We start from the raw sequence: 24,569 nt of genomic DNA on the forward strand, positions 1-24,569 counted from the left end.
AATGCAAACCAGAAAAAATTATTTAGAGGAAGGGAAGCTGTATTGCCTGGCTGAGAAGCAGATTAATATCTACAACAGGGAACAGATTGTTTATAGGAAAGACTTCATGAGGCTTCTCCACTCCCACTTGTAAAGCCACTCTTTTAGGGAAAGGGAGAACTATTCTGAACAATGTCTGCTCAGGTAACTAAGACAAAATGAACCAGGCTAAAAGAGAAGTTGGCATATAATGGAATCTGTTTTACAGTCTCCTTATCAGATGCAGTGCTTGCAAAGCCAATTTGCAGCAGCCTCATCAATAAAGTGCAGAGCCCTCAGACCACCATCAAATCTGGTCAGAGGGCAGCCATCAGTGATGTGAGACATTGTCTTTGGCCATAGTCGCATGTGGGAACCTCTCCTTCACATCTTCCCTGGTGTGAAGGCTGGCTGCACATTGACCCTGACCCATTTGAAATCAGTTCTGAAGGGCCCACCAGAGCCATAGCACATCAAAGCCAGGTACCCACATGGTCAGGTCAATTATAAGAGACTAGTTTCTCATGTCATCTGCAGACCATTCTTTATGCCAGATCAATGTCACAAAGAAATATAGGCAGGGCAAGTGGGCCCAAAACAGATGCTTTGATGACAAACGTGCTCTTGGGTGGTTGAAGAGGTCTGTGTATAGTGGTAGGCTTGGGTTTGTCCTGATTTTCTCAACCATTCTGGTTGTAGCATCCTCATGATGTATGTGTGGAGAAGTGATAGTGCTTAAGCTGGGGAACCACGGTACTGTTATGGGTCAAATTGTTCCATTTACGATGCACGTGGTTGACTATAGTTGTGTATCAACCAACTCAACATGAGACGAATGGAGCCAGAGCAGAGTAGAGTATTCTGCTGTAGAGTAACAGAGAGCCAAACCAGATGATCAGAGGCTTTAAGTGTTTGCTCCTCATGAAGTGCCAGCCAATTTGCTTATAAGATTGTTACACAACCTCACCTCAGCTGAAGTTTTCCCTCAGATGATTAAGGTATATGAGAGCTCTATCTAGGGTTATTCCGAGGTAGACTGGGTGGGATTCATGTTTCAAGTAAAGTCCAGTGAAAATGATATTCAGTTCTCAGGCTGCTCTGATGTTGTAAAGATGGAATGTACTCAAAACTGTCTTGGTCCCACTTGATGGAAATTCCACCAACTATAGCATTATTCAAATCAGTGTCTAGGGTATCTTCAAGTTCTGGGAATGACCGTGCTTGGACACCTAATCAAATGTCATCTGCGTACATGAACTTGTGGGTCTGGGTAAGTGGAAGGTTGTTTGCGTACAAGTTGAAAAGCATTGGTGCCAGCAATGAGCCTTAGGGGAAACCATTGGTTTGTCTTTTCCATGCGCTAATGCTTTCCAGTGAAATGACAAAAGTGAGTGTGGAGATTTCTCAGTGTTCACTTTGCTGACCCTGTTTCAACAGAGATAGTGCAAGACTTATACTTGGGTACGTATAATACAGTAAATATTTCATGCCCCTCTCTAGTGGCTAGCCATGTAGAGGATAAGAGCCTACTTATGATGGGTTGGGTTACAGAGACCCCCTTGGGACTGCCACCTGATGTGCCGAGACTACCTCTGAGCCCATTTTCCCTGGCAACTTGGGACTTCAGAACCTTGCCTTGTTGAGCCAGACACACTAGCCTGCTGCAAACACAGACCCAGATCTGCAGACTTAACTGAAAATGGCTTAGAAAGTGCTCCTGTCTCCAGCACCCAGATACCCAGTTCCCAATGGGGGCCAAACCCCAAATAAATCTGTTTTATTCTGTATAAAACTCATAAATTCTCCTCCCTCTATAACATTGATAGAGAGATATGCACAGCTGTTTGCTTCTCCAGGTATTAGTCACTAACTCTGGGTTCAGTAATAATCAAAAAGTGATTTTATTAAGTATAACAAGTAGGATTTAAGTGGTTCCAAGTAACGACAGACAGAACAAAGCCCAGCCTGACTCACAGGAAGGTCTGCAAGTAAACAGAGCCATCTACAGTCAGTTGTCCTAGTTGATGGGATCCATCAAGATTCTAAACCACCATTAATGACCCACACTTTGCATAATTACAATAGGACCTCAGAGCTATATTTCATATTTCTAGTTTCAGATATAAGAATGATACATTTATACAAATAGGGTGACAACACTCTGTAGATTATAAACTTTGTAATGATACCTTACAAGAGACCTTTTGCATGAAACATATTCCAGTTGTTATATTCACACTCATTAGCATATTTTCATAAAAGCATATGGAGTGCAACGTCACACTACTATTGCTACAAGATAATGGAACTACTTCTTCATTCATGTGGCAGAAACCTGGGCTTTGGTACTGGAAATCCAAAGGAAGGATGATCCAATGGTTAGAATGTTAGCCTAGGTCTTAGGAGACCTGGGTTAAATTCCCTGCTCTGCCACAGATTTCATGTGTGACTTAGGGCAAATCATTTAGTAGATGTTTACGCTACACCTGAGAGATGTGATTCTCAGAGCAGGAAGAGAGACTTGCACAAGCTAGAATTCTAAAAATAGCAGTGTGGATTTTGTGTCACGGGTGGTGGCCAAGACTAACTGTCCAAGCCCCTATGTCCAAGCTCAGGAGGATAGCGCAAGCTGCCGCCAGTGCCAGAATGTCCACACTGCTATTTTTATCATGCTAGCTTGAGCAGAACTAGTGCAAGTCTGCGCTGGGAATCATACCTCCCAGCTGCAGTGTGGATATAGCCTGGGAGTCTTTGTACATCAACTCCTTATCTGTAAAAGGGAGATAACAACACTTTCCTACCTCACAGGGCTGTTGCGATAATTAATATATTAAAGACTGTGAGGGATTCAAGTACTACAGTGATGGCAGCCATATAAGTAGCTAAGATAGAAGATCTAAGACCCATAATGGGGGTTCATAAAGTCAGAGCCAGGTCACCATTAGTCGTCCATCTGTTTGGCAGTTTGTCTACCCTGTTTCAGAAGTCACCCAGCAGGCTCCACTGAATGGTAGCACTGATGCTCAGTACTGCTACAGCGTGTCTCACTCACTGAAAGCTTACGGGAGGGTGCAATGGTAGTGATCATTATTACTGTGGCTGCTTGGGAATGGAACACACCACACTGGGGGGTAAATAGAAACAAACTAGAGAAAGCAGCGTGAAGTCACAAATATACGTGTAGTTACATCACTTGAAAAGACAAGACAGTTGCTAGACTACAACCATTGTATGCCTTGGTATTACGAAACTAGCATTTCAGCTCCAACTGCAGCTTAGTTACCAGCAAAAACCATTTCAGGCTAGAGGTATTCAAACAGCACACTGACAATCTCTTTATCCTCCAGTGTGAAGTCTTGTTACCAATGGTTCTATTGTATGTAAACCTTCCGATTCTATTTCGTGTTGCATGTGGCAGCGTAAATACCCATGAAATACTCCAGGTGATGCTCCTGAATAAAGAATTCCAATAATTGCTGAAGAAAGAGTTAAGGGAAGTGGGGGAAGTTCTGCTAAAAGCAGACACCATGTTCAAAACTCTTCATTTTGTATGGCCTTACCTAGCAAAAGCATCACTCTGAAATCGTATTAAAGTAAGACAAATTAAACAAGTGACTCGTAGCCATGAATCCAGTGTATGGCTATAAAAAGGCTTGCCATCTGGATCCTGCTTCTCTACAATACTGGAGCTGCATGGCATTTTCTTCGATTTTATTCTCATTTACAGCTATCACTCATTAGAGCACTTAAGGCTGGGTACAGTATATTATTGTTGCAGCTTGCTTTTCATCTAAGGCTATTTTGGAAAGCCTGATATGGTGTGTACATAGATAACTATCTTTAAAAAAACCTGCACCTGTTTAGATTTCACTATCTTAATATTTTTTTCCCCTTGGTACTTGAAGTAGTGATCGTACAATTGTTGGCATGCCGTGTAACTACACAAAGCACAGGTAGGATACTCGATTACTCCCACTTATACTCATGAGAGGTATGCAGGCTGGACATTGTGTCTATTGTCTAACACACTAGAAAACAGACCTGGATGAATTCTTCAACCTCTTATGAGTTTTTCAGAATCCTGCACTTCACTTTCAGTATCCAAGAACACAAGGCTTAACATCTGAGCAGACCTCTGTGAATAAAGTACTTCAAAACACTAGGGGGCTGGTTGGCTTGGTGAATGTAGCACTCTGCTACCCTGTCACACTTAGCAAATGTGTTTGATTCTCTTCAAGTCTGATTTGCCTAGTGATTCAGAATATAAAAGCAACAGCAGTGGCATTTTACACGACGGACAAATCTGCTTTGAAGAAGCACAGAGGTGAGCTCACCCCAGGAGATTGAACTGAGTTACCTTTCACCTCCACAGAACCGCAGGTTGAGATCAAGTAACGGGCAGCATGGAGCTAACATTGTACACTGAGCCTGGCATACAATCAAGCAAAAAGGAAGAACCTATGCATCTTAAAGTGAAAAAAAAAGGAAATATTTTTCTCTCCTAGGTTATGGTAAAGGTATAGATAAAAGATTATTGCTTTCAGATTCCTCCTACTTCCTCTAACTGCACACAGATAGATGTTCTCTCCCAGTATGTTGGCAGAGTTAGGATATTACAGGTCATGCTACTTATGCTGAAATAGAGTCTACACTGTAAAAAATACAGGGCCAGATCCTGAGCTGGTGTAAATTAGCATAACTCCACTGAAACCTGTGAATCTACCCCAATTTATCCCTATTGAGGATCTGGTCCACATACTCAGTTTCTGCTCTTGTTTACACTGATGTACATCTGGAGTGTCCTCTCCACTGACTTCAGAGGAGTGACTGTGGATTCACACCGCTGTAATGGACAACAGAATCTGGCCCACATGGAGGTTTTTTTTCTTTTTAAATCCATGCAAATAATATTGAAATTCACCTTAGGAATTTATGAGTTTCCACAGTATGCATCCAATGAAGTGAGCTGTAGATCACGAAAGCTTATGCTCAAATAAATTGGTTAGTCTCTAAGGTGCCACAAGTACTCCTTTTCTTTTCACCTTATGATTGTACTCACTGAATGTCAAGATTGACAGGACATTATAACTATAGAAGAATACACCAGAAAGTTTGTCCGTTGCTCTGTAATGAATTATATAAAAAATTAAGACTGATGGAAGCAACAAAATGTGTTTTTTCCCCTGCTTCTCCCTGGAGATGAGACACAAAGTGACAGGCTACCACAGTTTTAGTGCTGAAGCAGCTCCTACAGCTGTGAAAAGCACAGCAGGATGGCTGGAGTGACCTTGCCACTGGTGAATGGCTACTGTCCAACTCTGGTAAGGACAGATTCCCAAAGATGTGCCCCTGGATATCAGAAAGCCTAAATCTGCTAAGACCATGCACAAATAGGCTCCTACTGGACATATTTACAAATAAGACTGCTTGGGAGATATAGGCACTTTACAACCACTCATAACTCCCACACACTGTTTAGACTTATAAGGAATAACCATAACTTCCATCAAAGAGTTTTCTCCTTTACCAGTGTTATAGAAGACAGTATACAAGGTGATTCCTTGTTTCATTCTGTTGCATAGCTACCATGGTGTATAGCATGCCCTGTTAATGGAATACATTGTTAATAATAAAAGAAGCCATTGAGTTCTATAGACAACTTGGAATACTTAATTTTTTCAGTCTATGAATAAGTAAACAAACACCCCCACACCCACCTTTTGTATTCTCAAGCCAATACTATTTCTTTATTCTAGGCTGGATCAACTCAGTTGCATGAATAATTTTTGTAAATTACAACCAGAGGAATTTTCTTAATACTTTGAAGGAATATTAATCAAAGTCTGTTTTGATACTTTCAAAATATGTACAATTATGAACAGGGATTTTTTTTCCCCTTGACAACATTCATATGTAAGTTTACCTTTATTGCAAGCAATAGAGATGATGCCAAATTCACATTAAAAACATTGGCTGTATCAGAATAATCTCATGGTAAATTATGCTTTGACACATGGAGGAGATATTGGGGCTGTATGAACATATTGTAATATATCTCCCATGATAGTGAATGATCCTGAAATGTCCAAAATGTACTTGTGTTACATTGTGGGGGGACCCGTTAGCAAAAGAATCCACAAGTATAATCGACAAACCAAGTTTCTTGCAAGCAGATAAAAGGTACAGTCAGTTAGTCCAATGCAACAAGACAATAGTCTGTGTTTATCACATCTCAGCTGTCATAATTTCCTCTCTCTGAGGTTCAACCACCTTTAAAAGTCCTAAATTGTTATAAAATCTTGGGATCAGAAAGCTGAACAATTTATTCTTTATTTAAATTTATTATTTATTTAATATTTAATGTTTTCTCAATTGCTACATTCATAGAAACTCACAATTGTAGCAAACTTCTTGGCTTTGGCCAGGAGTTTTACTAACTAGATTTATACCTGTAAAACTATAGAGGTGAGTTGCACTGCATGGTTCACTCACCCTTCCTTTTAGAAATGCTAAGTGTGTTGTAGTCCACAGCTGCATCAAAGTTAACTACGGTATATTTTTGATTCCCAAATACATATGCAAATTGCAGCTACCATTGGCAAGCATGGATCATTTTTAATAAACGCATCAATTAAAAAGCAGTGCTGTGTGGCCACACTTAGGAAGCCTATGACAGGAAATGTTGCACTGCTATTAAAACTGGCATTCTATTTGTCTATGATATGATCTGCAGGCTGAGTTATCGTCTGCTCTGAAACTTTAATCCAGTCACATTTATTTTGTCATTTAACAACACGATCTGCTCAGTTTACTGAGTGAAAGATTCCTGACCATTTATTTATATTGCTATGATTTGCTAAAGCGAGTTCCTAGCAGCCAACAATAGAAAACTGCATAGAACAGGAATGTCTGCAAGCAAGATTCACAGACGGAAACATTCAGCAAAAGATTTAAGGTAAAGAAGACTGCAACATACCTTCAGCAGTGTTCTCCCTCCTTCCAAGACAGACAGGTTTCTGGAAGAGCATACACTATTGATGGGACTAAGAAAGTGATTGTAAATGGGCTACTAATAAGTGGCTTCATGACACCACATGTGACAGCAGGGTGTCACTGGGTCCCTTTTAAACTTGTCTTCAGGGCTGTCTCCAAGTCCCTCCAGACAGAATTAGACAGTTTGGTGCTAGTAGCAGAGCTGAAGAAGCACGGGGAGCTTTTTGACGGCAGTTGCCAATGCTCCACTTTCAGGGAAAGCGCAGAAGTATGTGTGTGCCTGCACGAACTGCACACGCTCATCAGCCTGCCACAAGCAGGGAGATGTGATATGCATACCGAAAGAGCTTGTGCTGGGAGGAGAGCTCCGGGAGCAGACTCCGGCCTGTTCTGCTAGTAATTACACCCTATTGACCTTGCTGGTATAGATTACTGCTGGATCACGCATCAATAAGTCTATCAACCAATAGGAAAGGCATCGGCAAGTCTTCATTTAAAGAAAAAAAAAGCAACCAAGCAGATTCTACCCTTTAGAACAACAAACTTTTTTGGCAGTCGTTTAACATTTCTCTCTCGTTAATGTTTCTATCATAAATACAATAGTCCGAGGGAGGGGGGGAGGAGGAGGGGTGCACTACTCACCCAAAAGAGGATTTATTACACCCATGTCAGAGGGCAGTTCTGAACAAGGTCTCTACATGTGAATTATTATAATGATTAGTATAGTAACACCTAGCGGCCCCAGCCAAGATAGGGAATCCATTGTGCTAGGTGCTGGACATACATATAGTAAGAGACAGAGTTTACAGTCTAAATAGACAGGACAGACAAAGGAAGCATTATTATCCAGATGAGAAACTGAGGAACACAAAAATTAAGTGACTTTACCAGGATCATAGAGTTTGTGGCAGAACTGGAAACTGAGCCTAATCCTCCCAAGTCCCAGTCCAACACTGTAAATGTAAGATCATCAGTCTTCTGTAGACATAAGTCACCCCCCTGCCAAGTAGCCCAGACTGCCACTCTCCAAATACCCCCAAGTAACTGTATTAATCAAGGTGACTACGACAGCCATATTGATTTTTGTCCTGTAATGAGCCGTCACAGAACTATTCATATTTAATGGAACGTCAGATTAGGAGAACGTTATTAGGTCCAGGAATTTGGGTTTTGCTGGTGCTGTTTAAAAGGTTTCATGTGAAGTTAGTACTTTTGAAGGTGCCAAGCTGGTAGACTAAGAGGAACAAGTTCTCCATCCATCCTCAACCCAGCCCTAGAAGGGTCAGCCCTTAGGCTGAGTCAATAATTCAGTCTCCATTCTGATTCAAGCCTCTCCCTGAAGCTTTCATGTCTTCTTCCATACCATGCCTTATGCATAGAACTGCTTCCCGTCTCCCTTCCCATGTGCTAAAATATCTCCCTGCCGGTACAATCATGGGGCATTTTGTTCAAGACTGACTCAGAGGGGAAAATGCCACCTAATGAGTCACCAGCATCAGTTCTTACCAGCTTTTTGTGTTATGCTTGGAGGTCTTCCATTCAAAGTATCCTTCTTTGCTTGCAAGATCAGACAAGATCACAGATCAAGGTGGTATGGCTGCAGGCCATAAAGATAAACAGTACAGTAGGAAGTGAAAGATCCTCAAAGTTTTCTTTTGTGGCAGCATATACTGGGGAAAGGTTTTATGAGTTAAGGGGAGACTTACTTTTCTGCCATTATGGTTATTTGTTGAGCTCGGTCTGGGTGCTCGGCTCTGAACAGAACATACAATCAGCTCTGAACAGTTTGGAAGTTTTATTAGACATAAAAATACAACGCAGACACAGTGTAGCAGAGTTCTGGAAATACAATGCACTATGGACATCGTGGTGGCCATTATGTAAATTTATGAATCATAACTGTCCTTACACTAATCAAAAATGTCAGCATTGACCTAGCTCTGCTCCCTTTGACTTCAATGTGAGTGAGAGTTAGGCCAGTGCTGAAAACTTGAAAATTCCACCCCAAATATTTTTTGTTCAAGTAATGGAACTCTTCTTACTTTGCAGCTGCTGGATATTGCTCATTTTATTTGGTTACATGCCATGCTTATCAGTATGTGCATATTTCAGCTTTGATACTGTGTCAGAATCTGCTAGCACAGATTGCTGCACCAATGCAGTTCCATTGGCTTCAGCACCTCTGAAAGAAAATAGGGCACAAACTGTCCTCCCAACACCACAGACACCTAAACTAAGGCCCCAACCCTGAAAACACTGAAGCATGTGAGCAATCTGACTCACAAGTGGTCCCACTGAACCACTGGGACTACTCTTGTGAGCAAAGTTAGGTACATTCTTAAGTGTGTGAAGGATTTATGCCTTTGTGAAAGCAACGGAAAATGCTGACTTTAAACAACCGTGCTGTCCTTGAAGCCTGCCTTTTTATCTGGGCAGAAACAAGGTCAGAGATAAGTTGAGGCTGAGCAAGGTGCTTGAGGAACACATACAAGGATTGCAAGGAGTGAAATGGTCAATTCAAGGGGTGAAAAATGATTTTACACTGAGAGAAGTAGTGCGAGGTTAGCATCTAAAACAAGAAAAGAGGAGGCTGCTGTAGTTAAGGCAGAGTATGATTAGAGCTCCCTTCTCATTTAACATGTCCTGTATTTGCTTCATGTAGAGTTTTGGGACCAGATCCTTGGGAGGTATAAATCAATGTTGTTCCATTGATTTCTATGCAACTAAACCAGTTTATGCCATCTGAGGATCTAGCCCATGGTTCTTATTTGTGTTTGAACATGTTATTCCATCTCTACCTTTTGAAAAATTGAATACAATTGGCAAATTCCTGATAAAAATGGTTAATTGGGGTACAAAAAGGGTACTGGGATTTTTGCCAAATCCTCTTGAGTGTGACAGTATTTACAAGTCTTATTAAACAGTAAACAAACAAACACTGACTTATAAAATGAGAAAGTCAAACATTTCACTAATCAATATCTTTTCCAAAACCTCTCCCAGGAAAACCACTGTGTTTTTCTATCAGGTAATGCATATACAAAATGATTATAAATGGCATCATGCCCCAATCACCAAATCATACTGTGTATATTATATTGTTATATCACCGGTAATATCCACAGAAGGCTCACCATTTCTGTGACAGTAGCAGCTAATTGTGAGCTTCCTTCCTGCCATCTTGCCCAGTGAACAGATTAACTGAAATGAGAGAGAAGAGCAATCCATTCTTTCCCATTGTTCAAAGGGAAAACACATCTCGGCCAAGATTTTTTTTTAAATACTTATTTTGGGGTGCTTAATTTGAGACACCATAAAGAGGCCTGATTTTCATAAAGTTGCCATCCTCTGAAAACCATGCTCCTTCAAGGTGTCTCAAGTTGGCCACACAAAAATCAATCATCGTTTCTGAAAACTCAGACCTCAATTCAATTTTGATCAGTTTTGTTATAAATTTCAACATATTTTTAAAACTATTTTTTGAGAGTAAATGTCTGAAATCCACTTGCTTTTCTGTTGACCTCCTAAATAGATGAGGGCCAGGATTTGCATATGATAGAAAGTGATAATAAGCACACACCTCTCCACCCATGAACCAATGTTCCCATGAAGTGTTTCCCTCTCTCTCTCTCTTCCAACAGTGCAGAATTCAGGAGAAGGAGTGAGGAGAGGAAGAGTTTTCCCTGACAGACAACTCCTGTCTCTTTACTAGGATTGGCTGAACATTTCCCATCAGAAGTGTTTGCTTTCTATGGAAAATTTTGATGTCTCATGGAAAAACTTGAACACCCAAACACCAAAACTTTCAATTTCCAGTGGAAATCTGATTCTGAAACACTACCACAAAGTGGTACATGAGAGATGTACTTTGGTTTCCTCGTGTCCCTATTCTTCTGTATGCACCAGGCTCTCCAGCCAGACTTCATCTCCCATGATACAATATAGCCTTCTCTCACCAATAGAGGAGACCGCGGTGCATGATGGGAGATTTCATCCAACCAGGGAGTGTGAACTATAGAGGAAAGTGGAATATGAGGCACCTGAAAAATACAAGTCCCACAAGGCATTTTGGCAGCATTTCAGCATTGAAATATTTTAGTTTTCAGAGGAAGTATTTTGGATTTGGATTTTTTTCTAAAAGCTCAAAATTTCCTGTCGAAAAAATTACCATTTTCTGACTATCTCTATTCTTCACCCAGACTCAAACACTCCAAAGAAAGCAAGAAAGGAAGTTTATCTAGCAGGAGTAATCAGGCAATCATGGAGGGAGGAAACAGGGTCCGTACATTCAAATAATTACAATTAAGTGAATTGGAGGGCTTTTTTCCCGAGTCATTTGAGAGTGTGGGAAACACAGGGTAACTCTACCCAAAACTGACAAAAAAAGTAACTAAATTGTGGTGATTTTGCGTCAAACCTTTTATTATTATTAAGGCACAGATCTGTGTGTGGACACAATTATTTTGGAATAACACTGTTTTATTTTTAATTCGCTTAAGTCAATTCCTTATTGACTTAATCTAAATTGTAATGGGACGCTCAGTTTGAAATAAGAGCATCTACACAGAGGACTAGAAAGAGAGGAGGAAATTCTTGTTTTAATAGCCAGTCAGAGACACCATCTGAGTAACTCTTCATTTACACTCAGAAAACAGTTAGGGTTTGGGGCTACAAGAGAGAAGGAGAATTCTAAACACAGGCAAACAGGTGCTGTAAAGTGTACTAAGGAAACCCAGTAGAAGCTGGAAATTAGAATTACGGAGGTGGGGATGTTCCCGTCATGCAATACAAAGTCAAATGTCTTACAGAAATCTATCATGTCAACACTATTACCTTTATCAACCAAACTTGTAATCTCATAAAAATAGGTTGTCAAGTTAGTTTGACAGGATCTATTTTCCATAAATCCATGTTGATTGGCTTTAATTATATAAACCTTATTTAATTCTTTACTTATTGAGTCCTGCATCAGCTGCTCCATTATCTTGCCCAGGCTCAATGTCAAATTTACGAGTTTATAATTACCCAGATCATCCTATTTACCCTTTTTAAATATTGGGACAAAATTATTGGGACAAAATCTTCCAGTCTTCTGGAACTTCCTCTGTGATCTGAGACCTACTGAAAAATCATTTGTAATGGTCCAGTGAGTTCCTCAGACAAGTCTTTTAAAAAAATTTGCACAAGTTATCTGGACCTGTTGATTTAAAAAATTCAAACTTTTCTAAAAACCTGCCTGACATACTGGTGGAATGTAGAGAAGTATTATCATATGATATGACTACATCAACTGTTTTTTCCCCCAAATATAGAACAGAAATATCTATTGAGCACTTCCGTCATTTCTGCATTATTATTGGTGATTCTATCATCTCCATGTAGTAATGGACCAATACCATTCTCTACTGTAGCTATTCCCTTCTTCAGAGGGAAATGGGCACCTATCTCCATTAGGCTCCCTTGATAATCCCAGCAGTACACTTACTGAAGTACCCATCTGATATCAGTGGAACAACTCAAGTGAATAAGGACTGGGAGGGGTTGCAAGTGCTTTGGAGGATAAGATTAAAATTCAAAATGATCTGGACAAACTAGAGAAATGGTCTGAAGTAAACAGGATGAAATTCAATAAGGACAAATGAAAAGTACTCCATTTAGGAAGGAACAATAAGTTTCACCCAGACAAAATGGGAAATGACTGCCTAGGAAGGAGTACTGTGGAAAGGGATCTGGGGGTTATAGTGGACCACAAGCTAAATATGAGTCAACAGTGTAACAGGGTTGCAAAAAAAGCGAGCATCATCCTGGGATGTATTAGCAGGAGTGTTGTAAGTGTAACCCTTCTGTCCGTCAGAGTTGGCAGCAACAAGGACCGGGTTCGGTATCTAGGGGTTCCGTTTCAATAACACAATGCAAAACTGGCTCGAGCCCCCACCTAGTGACCTGGGACAATTACATACCACTCCCCTGGCGCCTCTAAGAGGCAATACTTCCCCTCTCGCAAACACAGAGTCTGAGTGTAGTAAAAGCCTTTTAATAAAGGAGGGAAACAATGCGGCATTATGTTGGGGGAAACACCACAAACAGGATTCATAACACCAACCATGAGCAAAAGACCCACCCCCAATAAGTTTGGCAGTGTCCTTTTCCCCTCAGGGTCTTAAAGTCCAGCAACCAAATAGTCACCCCCACACACACACAGTTTCTGTCCTTGGTCAGTGCAGCCCCCCAGAGTACAGAAGTTCATCTGCAGAGTTTACCTCCCAACTTGGTGGAAGTAGAGGGAGGTATGGGGGGCATCTTATATGCTCCACTGCTTGGGTCAATGGCCGAGTGCCATGCCTTTCTGCTGGGAGTCTTCTGCTGGGGTTCTGCTGCAGTCTTCACCGCCAGCTGCGCCTCCCCGCCAGCCGTCCTGCTGGCCACTCCTCTCCTCCAGCTGCCTGGCTATCCGCTCCGCTCTCCACGCCTTTCCACTAGCTGTCCTGCTGTCCGCTCCTCTCCGCCAGCCGCCCGGCTATCCGCTCCGCTCTGCTCCCCATGCCAGCCATCCTCCTGTCCGCTCACCAACTTGTCTTCAGCCCCGCCTCCCACTTAACACAGCTCTCAGCAATCTCAGCTCTTAGTAACTTCAGCTCTTTAGTGATTTCAGCTCTCACTGATTTTAGCTGGTAGTAGGGGAGCCACAGTGCTGGTGCACCACTATCCCAAAGTAGGTCTAATGCTTAGACCTAGTTATTAGTAATTTCAGCTCTGCAGCATGTAATAAGGCTCCTAATGGAGCCAAAATTAGCTCTGTTATTACACAGTGGCTAGAGGAGGTGCCAAAGTAGTGTTTTGGGCCCTTAGAAGGGGCCCACACTACCAGGTACATATACCTGTCTCCCAGCCTCTCATAATTCACTGTGTTTTGGAACCTATGTTCCTTGCCTAGCGCGTGCTACTTAGTTGAGGGCCAGTCCCTCAGTCATAAAATGCCAAGTACAGTTCTACTGTCCTTGATTCACATAACCAGGATTCGGCCTCAACTGGAGTATTGTGTCGAGTTCTGGGAGCCACATTTCAGGAAAGACGTGGACAGACTGGAGAAAGTCCAGAGAAGAGCAACAAAAATTATTAAAGGTCTAGAAAACATGACCTATTAGGGAAGATTGAAAAAATTGGGTTTGTTTAGTCTGGAGAAGAGAAGACTCAGAGGGAACATGATAACAGTTTTCAAGTTCATAAAAGGTTGTTACAAGGAGGAGGGAGAAGAATAGTTCTTCTTAACATCTGATAATAGGACAAGAAGCAATGAGCTTAAATTGCAGCAAGGGAGGTTTAGGTTGGACATTAAGAAAAATTTCCTAACTGTCAGGGTGGTTAAGCCCTGGAATAAATTGCCTAGGGAGGTTGTGGAATCTCCAACACTGGAGATTTTAAAGAGCAGGTTAGATAAACTCCTGTCAGGGATGGTCCAGATAATACTTAGTCCTCCTATGAGTGCAAGGGACTGGACTAGATGACCTCTCGAGGTCCCTTCCAGCCCTATGAGTCTATGATTTCAAAGTACAGGCTGAGACTCCACAGTCAGAGACCTCTCCTAGTTCTTCCACAATCCTTACCCTTTTGGATCATATTCCATTTCGCAGTATACATATAAAATCTAGCAATCTCAGTATTTGATAATTTGCCTGGCAGCATCATAAGCATGTTATTACTTGGGAATAGATGGTATTTAGCAAGGTAAATGCTATATCCTGCCACTAAATTTCTGTTAGCATTCCGCACTTCACTTTCTAAAGATATTCTTGACATTTTCCCCCCACATACTTTCCAAGTGAGGGTATATGAATGTCATCATAGGGAGGTTGTGTATTTAACCTACTAAACACATTTTCTCTTTAACCCTGAACATTAATAATTTACCCTCCAAGATATTAGAATAGCATCAAATTCTACTCATATTTGCAAGACTTATATATGACAGCTAGTTTTCCAAGTCACTTTCATGAGCAAAGTTCTTTGAATATGTTCTGTAAGTCAGGAATTTTGCTTCTCTAAAGTTATAAATAAGTTATTTTAATATCTATATTTGAGTGTTACAGTAAAAATTGTATTTATGAAAATTTGTGGCTGACAGAGGCCAATGAGTCAAAAGCCACACCCAAAGTTAAACCCTGTTTTCAAAGTTTGGACAGAGTGTGGTCCAACTGCCTGGTGACATCATTTTTTTTCTCCATGCTTAGGGTCCCTTTTACAATCTATGTTTTAAAAGTCAAGATGAAAGTCAAGTTACCCTTACGTCTCCTGAGGTTTTGGTAAGGAAGGTGGGTTAAGGTCGCCTGGTTTCACCCTACAGTTTCTTTTGCACTTTACAGCAGACCAACATCTTTTGCATGTTTTTGTTTCTAGCTCATTAACGCGCTTCTAAAGCATCCAAGCATGGGGTTTCCTTTTGCAGATTGGCCCTAGCCAATGTATGTATCAACATTTGCAATCCTTACTAAGGCAATAATTAAAAGTATAAATGTCAGAAATCAGAGTGAGTTACTAGTTCATTGAGTATTTCTTTGGGAGCAATAGGTATGTGCCTCCGTCCGTAACTGAGTCATTTAGGTAACTACATACACACATTACCTAAATGCCCAACTCCAATTGCATTCCAGCCCTACAGACTGCAGACGTAGCACCTTTCCTTTCCAAAGGGATTCTGTCCGACATCAGTCATACAGCCAGCAAGTCACGTACCCCTTCTCCAGAGCACCTGTGCAGTAGGAGAGAGAAGGTGAGTTGAAGTTTACCTCTTTATTCACAGTGGACCAGGTAGCTTCCCTGTCACGCTAAATATTATTTTATAAAATTAAACCCTCACCATCTTCCAGAAAATTGTTTCATTCCCACCTCAGAGGTAAGACCTCCAGCTTTGCATCACTAAGAGCATTTCCTGCGAGGCCTGAGTTGTCACTGGGTGTTGATGGGGAACAGAGTCCCATGCAAGCACTGCCCCCATTTAGAGTAGGAGGGTTGATGAGACCACAACCCCCAGCTTTAAATAATTTAACGTGCTACAGAATGAAAACCACGTGGTTTGTGTCTGCAGTGAATTATAAATACCATTCCCAACCTATCTGTTTTGTGGCTCAGAATTTTGTATGGGCATTCTGAGCCCCATTAGCCAAAATAAAATCTTCTGACCCTGTTTATCTTTTTAAAATTATAAACCAACTTCACATAAAGAATAAAAAGCCAAGTACTGATACATAATGGAGCAGCTCCTCAACTGGGGTAAATTGGTCTAGTTTCAGTGGAACTAAGACAATTTATACCAGCAGATGATCTGGCTCTATATTTCGAAAACCAGATGTCATCTAAGGTCCTGATTCTGCAAAAAATGTATGTGCTTGCTTAACTGTAAACATTAGAGTACTCCCACTGACTTCACTGGCTGCAAAGAGGGGAAGTCTAATTGTGCTAGCATAAATAAGAAGATGTTACTATTGTGTTAGAGGAAAGAGACTGCTGGCGTGTAGTTATAAGGTGGTAACTGGGTAATAGGGTGAGACGCAACTAAGCACAGAGGAAGGGCACAGAGGAAGGGCACAGAGCTCATGCAAGATTGTTTGATGCAACAAATCATTACACTGAGAGATTCAAAAGAAGCAGAAGCTGCAGATTAGTGCAGAGACTCTGGGTCAAATTCAGACGTGGCCTCAGTGGATGTCACTTCCATTTAAGTCAATGGAAGCCTCAGGAACTCAGCACCTCTGAAAATCAGGTCCCTTATTTAGGTGCCTGACAATAGGGACACATGTATGATCCTACTTTATAGAAAAGTTAAAGGCTTGTGGCTCTCTTTTGAGATACAAACAAAAGCAGTGGGCATTGTTTAATACACCCAGAGCCAAATTAATTCCTGCTCTATCTCCATTGCGATCAACACCAGGGATAATTATTGTCCCTTCTATCTCAGTTCTCAGGCCTTTAGTCCACTCTGGTTTCAGTCTCACTCGTCCTATGTCAGGAAATGAGGCAAACACTGTGTTTAGAAAGAAATCTCAGGAGCGTGGGATCTCAAAGTAAAGGCCAGCTCTGGTACATCAGTGGCTCACACACTCAGCAGTTAAGTGTCAAACACTCAAAGGTTGTCTCTCTTGAAAAGTCGTGGAGTGCAAATTTTCACAAGCCCCACCTGGCTTTGGGTATGTCTACACTTAAAACGTTAACAGTGGCGCAGCTGTGCTGGTGAAGCGCTTCAGTGTATTGCTATACGTAATTCACCTCCCCGAGAGGTGGTAGCTCGGTCAATGGAAGAATTCTTCCATCGACCTTGTGCTGTCTACACTGGGGGTTAGGTTGTCCTAACTACGCTGCTCAGGGGTGTACATTTTTCACTCCCTGGAGTGACATAGCTAAGCTGACTTAATTTTCTAGCGTACACCAGGTTTCGGCCATTTAGGCTCAGCTCCTCAAAGGTAGTTAGCTGCCCAATTCCCACTAATTTAAATGGGAGTTATGTCCCTAAATACCTTTGAACATCTGGGCCTTAGGCACTTTTAAGTCCTGCTCTCCTCACAAAGACTGGAAATCTGACCTCCTCCAAAAGTTGACAAAGGTGAAGGAAAATTTGGGCTGAAACCTTCTTAGCAGGGAGCTCAATTAGAATGTAGAATTGTCTGCAGCAAAAAAAAAAAAAAGCATGGAAGCGTCATTGTGAGATGCATTTACAATGGGACTGGGAAATATACCATCGAGAGCAGTCCTGCAAGCTTAGGGGAAGGACTGGCTGAACTGATAGGTATTTTCCATCTCCAGCTTCTGAGAGGTGGGAAAAACATGATCCTCTTCAATGATTACCTTAGTCCGAACAGAACTAGAGAGTCCATGCTCCTCGGACTATTTCATATTTGTAGGTATGAAAAGAAGCAGGGGCAGCCTATTTATAAATAAAAGAGCCAGAATGTTGGTGCCCCAATGTGGAAGAGGATACAAAGGACCTCCTCACTACCCTCTGCAGAGGGTAACTCTTGCCATTTGGTGGACTGGGAGCACAGACACAGCACAGTGATAGGACAAGCCTTCCTAAAGGTGGGGAAAGAGGGGTTATAATGTCCCATCCCACTTCCAAACCGAGCAGCAGCCTGAGTGTGGGCAGAGTAGAGTACATTTACCCACTTCCAAAATGTGGCAGAGTTCCCACTATAACATTCCCCACAAGAAATTCGGCTTACTCAGGCAGAATTTGCCCTGGGCCCGACAGGAAAGTTATCCCTTCCCTGAATCCTGGCAAAGGACTGTGTCTGAAAGGCACAGGTTAACCAATACTGCATACGAATCTCACTCTGTAACTGGATGGGAATGCTGGCCAGGCACCGATTAGTTGCTTTGTCACATGGGCTTGGAGGCAGTTACAAGTTAATGTACTTGCTGTTTCTATTCCAGACTCGTTGTTTTCTGAAAAAATGTTAAAGGAAAATAAAAATATTCCACAATATTTAACCATGCCAAACCCACTGCAAATCTAGTTCGCTGTTGGCTTGGATTTACTCTCTTGCCAGCTCACCATGCTGCTGCCCTCTGAGAGCTTGAGTTACCATGGTTTTCTTTTTCTAAAGAACAAAAGCCATACAAAAACACATCATATTTGACAAGGGCAGCATCTGAAAGATTGGCTGGAAATACCAATAGTTTTCCCTTATGTATAAGGGAGTTATGGGCGGAGAGAGAGGAAGAAATACAGTAACTTACAAAACAAATCAAATGTCCCAATACATTTCCCAAACTCAGCCAAGCTAGTCCCAAGATCCCAGACTAGCAGTTAGGCCAGTATTCAGGCAGACAGCTATTTGCATCTGAGGAAATAGCACACAGAGAGAGAATGAGAAATCAAAAATAAGCATAACCAGATTACAGTGCATGGAACCAGAACATTCTGTCCCAACCCTCCGTAGATGCTATAAACAGGAGATTTGGACAAATACATACTACAGCTGCTCACACTTTGACCTATGCAAAAGAGTGGGATTGCATCTGCAAACCCAGCATTTTCCAGAAGTGAGAACCAGATGATCCATAAAGGGGTACGTGTGGGGCCTCCAGCTGAAGAAATGGCCAACCTTCTCTATCACAAATGTCAGTGCTGGTAAGAGATCAGTCCTACAGACCTACTGAAGCCAGCACCTATCAGGTATGATTAAGCCCACAGTACCTCAGTGTTTCGCAAAATGGACAGTGGACTTTAATCCAACCCCAGCACTCCTAGGTTTGGATGCTGGATGTTCGACTATAGACATTGCTGGTGCTTGTTCCTCTTCATAAAGCGCTTAGTGGGAATGGGTCGCCCCAGACTCTGAGGGGCATTCAAACGCCATCTCCTTCCAGATATTTGTTTCCTGTAATTGGCCAAATTATTGCGTGGAAGTGTTGGGGAGTTGTATGCACCTGCAAAACCAGGGTGGCTTGCAGAGAGGCATTATACCAATGGTCAGGCAATGCCTCCTAGGTACTCGGAGGAATACGCTGAATAACTTGCTACACCCATATAACAGGTAGATGGAGCATTCTCCCCAGAGCTACCCTTTGGGTTGTAATGGGACTATGGCCAATTTTAGACAAAGCCAAGAACAGATGAACAAAGATGTTCTTGTGAGTAGGGCCCAGGGCTAGTACTCAGGAGTAGGGTCAAAAATGTTCCCTCATAACTGCTTTTCAACAGAAAATTGGGTTTTCAACTAGCTGAAGTTTAAAGTGTGGCTCTACTTTTAAAGGTGACTGTAAAATTGGCACCATGACGTTTCCATCTTTATTCTCTCCCAGCGATTCTGTATCAGTTTTATTCCATTTACAAGTAAAAAGATTTTTTCCCCCTAACTGCCAACCCTGCAAACACACAGTGGGATCTGACAGTCAAGCTGTGTTCTTTCTGGACTGAGCATCATTACCAGAAATAAAGATTTTTTTTTGCTAGGAGGTCTCTATTAGTTGCTACAGCATGAGTCACACAGGTGTGTGGCTCCACTCACTACCTATTCTCTCATACATCTGTGTCCTGGAAGCTCAATTGTCTGTCCAGTCACTCTGCCCTCCCCCCCAATTTATGCTTCTGCTTTCTTCAATGTCTGCCTCATTTCTGGGCGAATGGTTAAGGCACTGGACTAATATTCAGAAGTGTTGGAGACAATTCCCAGCTCTGCCTCAGATGTCTTGGGTCATTTAAAATCTCTGTGCCTCAGTTCCCCATCTTGGAAATGGTGACTCTAATGGCTTCCCTGCCTTGCAAAGCTAATTAATGTAAGGCTAAATCCATTCATATTAGGAAGGCAGCTTCCTTATCAAGGAAACATTTCCTGCATCTGCATCTGAAATGTCCCAATGTTTAGCACAGGTTCAAATTGCGGGGGCGGGGAGGAGCAATTCAAATATCTCATTATAATTATTGTGAACCTCAGACCTGTTCAGCTCAAAGTAGAGCAAAGTTTGGGAATGTGTCTCAACCCTTCCAGAGGAGACTCACTGTTGTGAGAGGGTGTGGCCTGCCTCCAAGACCGATGGGGATGGACTACACCACTCCTCCTGGTGGGTGGAACTGAGACAGCCATGGCCCCCCTGCCCACCAGAAGCAGAGGGGTGGGACAGGAAATTTAAAAGGCAGGCCCTACAGTTCATTTGTGCCAGAGCTAGGGAAAGGAGCCGATGTTCTTCACCCAGTGCCAAGCTCTGTGCCAGAGACCGAGCTCTACAGTGCCAAGGACCCAGGGAGGTGCCAGGACTGCTGACTGACCAGTACCCGCTGGCTGTGTACCCCAAGGAGACAGAGGAACCCCAGGAGACAGAAGTATATTCAGAAGGGGTAGTAGGAAGTAGCTCAGGGACACCAGACATTAGTTTGATCGTGTTGCCAGAGTCTAGGTCAGCATGTTTCGGTGGGATCCCCACTGACCTGGGGGCGGAACCCTCTGCCACTGTCAGGGCCCTGGGCTGGAACCCGTGGAGTAGGGTGGGTCTGGGTCCCCCTACCTCCTTCTGCCAGCCTCACTCCTGGAGTGGCAGCCTACCCACCTTAGGCTGGACGGCCTGTGTTTGTCTGCTGTCTGCCCCAGCCAGAGAGCTGGGCCTTAGATGGCTTGTTGCTCTGTCCTGCCCAGAGGGACAGAGTCCTTAGACTGCTAATTCCCCTGTTGAGTATTGCATTTATAGGCTCAATGTAGCAAGGGGGCATGGCCTCCTCCAAGACTGAAGGGGGAAAATAGCCATTCACATATCCACTGCACTTCACTTTCTAGTTCCATAAGATATTACATGTATTAACATAGCACCCCAGATCCTATCAGGAATAACACCTACCTGCCCCCATTGTGTCAGGCACAGTGCCTGCCCCAAGGATTTTAAAGTTTTAGCATATGATGAAAGGCAATAGGAGGAGAGGACATATTGGGAGTGGAGGATAAGGCAGTATCAGTGAAACTTACATTTGGTACAGTGAGAAACCCTCTCTGTATGGAAACCAGTCGATTCACAAAGCAAGGTTATCACCTCCTGATTCATGTTAGAAATCTCAGGACACTCTGTAATGTTTTTCCATAGTGTGATTTTGGGTTAAAACATGAGACTCATCCTGAAAAGAATCACTAAGTGAAACAGACGTTGGACTTTCCTTTATGAACATATAAATCAATAAGTATAAAAAAACAGATTCAATAAGAGCAACAGAAACCTTATAAAGCAGATATTTTAATTGCAGTCTCAATTAAAATTGTCTTTCAGCACTGGACAGCCTCTTGCATGTGAATCACTAGCTTAACTCTGTTCTTCGATACGTCAGAAAGAGCACATTCCTACAAAATTGGTGCAGTTGGTCCATTTTTAATGTGCCCAACGTAGCAAAATAAGTTGAGAAAATCACAGTCAACAAAGATAGCGGATGTTGCCCTCTATTCCCTTTTCTGTGTTTCACTGGTTTTATCATGATTAACTTAGAGGGACAGGATTTTTTGTTCAGAGTCTTCCTCTATGGAACTCTCTCTGGGATGATGTTTGGTGGTATCCTTCTATCACTGTATTCATGGCCCAGTGCAAAACCTTTCTATTCAGGCCCTTGACCATTTTATATTCCTCTCTTCATTAAAACTTACTAAGCGGTTTAATTATTGTTTGTGCATGTTGATGCAGGTATTAAGCCAATAGGTGCTTCAGACAGAATCTGGACAAACAAACGTGAACTGAGGGGAGCTCTGAGGATATATTTTGTTTTAAATTATTAGCCCTAGAGACTTCAAATTTCACCTGTCCTACTGGAGAAGAATGTCTTTCTTCCAGGTGCTCAAGGATATTCAGTGGCCTTTATGCTGCCGTGTGCTATCAGTGGAAGGTTAAAGTTTGAAGGTTGCAGTATTCCTATTATAGGGACTAATTTGATTGTAAATTATATAATCGACAATGTGTGCGCATGTGTAAAAAAGAAACTGCAGCCTCAAAATACAGATCAGTATTTAGTATCATTATTATTTGTATTGCCATAGTGTCTAAGTCATGTACCAGGATGAGCTATAGAGGGGGCCCACTGCCCTACCAAATTTACGGCTGTGAAAAACATGTCACAGACTGTGAAATCTGGTCTTGTGTACTTTTACCCTGTACTATACAGATTTCACAGGGGAGACCAGCATTTCTCAAACCGGAGGTCCTGACTCAAAAGGGAGTCCTAGGAGGTGGTTGCAAGGTTATTGTAGGGGTTACTTCTGGGCTGCCTTCAGAGCTGGATGGCCAGAGAATGGCGGCTGCTGGATGAGGGCCCAGCTCTGAAGGCAGCAGCACAGAAGTAAGAGTAGCAATACAATACCAGGCCATCCTTCCTTCTGCTCTGCGGCTGACAGTGACACTGCCTTCGGAGCTGGGCTCCCAGCCAGCAGCTCCCAGCCCGCAGCAGCTCTCCGGCCGCCCAGATCTGAAGGCAGCCCTGCCACCAGCAGCACAGAACTAAGGGTGACAATACCATGACCCCCCCTACAATAACCTTGTGACCCCCCCCCACGACTCCCTTTTGGGTCAGGACCCCTACAGTTTCAACACTGTGAAATTTCAGATTTAAATATCTGAAATCATGAACTTTATGATTTTTAAAATCCCATGACTGTGAAATTGACCAAAATGGACTGTGAATTTGGTAGGGACCTACCTATGGAGCAACAGCTGCCCACCTGTTGTCAAGCTGTTGGTAGTCATCACAGCAGAGGAGAGTTCTAAGGAGGGATTTGAAGGAGAACAATGAGGTGGTTTTACAGATGTTCACAGGGAGCTCCTCCCAACTGTCAAGGGCAGCAGAGGAGAAAGCACAAAGGTTTCTAGTTTAAAAACTGAGCAAATTTCAGTCACCCCAAATTTGGGAGTGTTTAGATCTGTAATTTTGGTTGAGGCCCATTTCTCAGCTATTTTTAGATACAGATCTGTACTTGCATATTATAAACAATTTAATAGATCCTTTGAACTAAAAATGTAATTGTATACATTATAAATGCCTGCTATCATTTATTAATGTTATCACTACCCTTTGGGAGCTGCTAAGCTGCAGCCTTGTTGATGCTATTATGTAACAATGCTCTACCCTCCTCTTCATAGCTCTGTTTTTTTCCATGCGGCTTGCCTTTGCTGATCATCCTTGTAATTAAAGTTTCTTTTGATTCCGTTTGGCACTTCACCATCTGCACATAGGGACACACAGTGGAGCTGGCCTGCCTGCAGCTTCATACTGTCCCCTAATTAAACTGAGTTTAAATGGGAGATTCTTCCTCACCCTTAATTTCCTGACTAAAAAACATCTATGTCTGCATTTGTTTCTGTAGTGACTTCTTAAAGGAGAGGTGTAAAAACGGACAGTGACTCTGTATAAATGAGATTGCAGAGCGTCATATTTATTCTCTCAGTGACTGCAGAGCAGGTATGCTTAATATACAAGTCAAGCAATTATTTTTCGAACTGCTAATGGTGCAGAGCTCACCTGGAATCAGGAAGTCAGGAATCAGCAAGGGTCCCTTGCTTCTGCACTTTCCATCACCACCTCTACTAAAGACTCTGCAGTAGAAATGGTTGAACTTTTTTCAGTTTATGGCCACTGAAACTTTTTCATTGACAAACATTTAAAAAAAATGTTGATCACATTTTTTGAGAGGAAAAGAAATATTTTCCCACCTTTGGGCCTAATCCAAAGCCTGTTGAATCATAGAATATTAGAGTTGGAAGGGGCCTCAGGAGGTCATCTAGTCCAACCCCCTGCTCAAAGCAGGACCAGTCCCCAATGTTTGCCCCAGATCCCTAAATGGCCCCCTCAAGGATTGAATTCACAACCCTGGGTTTAGCAGGCCAATGCTCAAACCACTGAGCTATCTTCAGAGAGGCCACAGGTGAATAATTTTGTAGATGTGTGATCCAGAATGAACCCGGCTCTCTCTTCCATAGCTGTATTGGAAGTGCAAGTTATTATGGGAGCCGGGCATTGGGTACAAAGTGGCTATACTGCGGCAGTGAAAGGCTCCAGCAGCTGGACACTACACTGCTTGGGCATGTACAGAGCTGCATAGGGTGTA

The 24,569-nt window shown here is 42.4% G+C and overlaps 1 protein-coding gene across 11 annotated transcripts in view; it reads right to left on the bottom strand.

Moving 5' to 3' along the window:
- The window catches only part of TENM4 (teneurin transmembrane protein 4), a 2,292,082-nt gene extending 2,284,776 nt beyond the window's left edge, over positions 1 to 7,306 (bottom strand). For 9 of the 11 annotated variants that reach the window (XM_048840453.2, XM_075126356.1, XM_048840446.2 and 6 more), the window contains exon 1: positions 6,995 to 7,305. The gene's annotated coding sequence lies outside the window, so the exon portion shown is untranslated. Of the gene's footprint in view, positions 1 to 6,994 lie in introns of all 11 variants that reach the window. The other 2 variants (XM_075126359.1, XM_075126347.1) reach the window with 1 other exon arrangement.
- Between the last annotated feature and the right edge of the window lie 17,263 nt (positions 7,307 to 24,569).

This window comes from Caretta caretta, chromosome 1 (genome assembly GCF_965140235.1).
Source record: "Caretta caretta isolate rCarCar2 chromosome 1, rCarCar1.hap1, whole genome shotgun sequence".
Classification (NCBI taxonomy): domain Eukaryota; kingdom Metazoa; phylum Chordata; order Testudines; family Cheloniidae; genus Caretta; species Caretta caretta.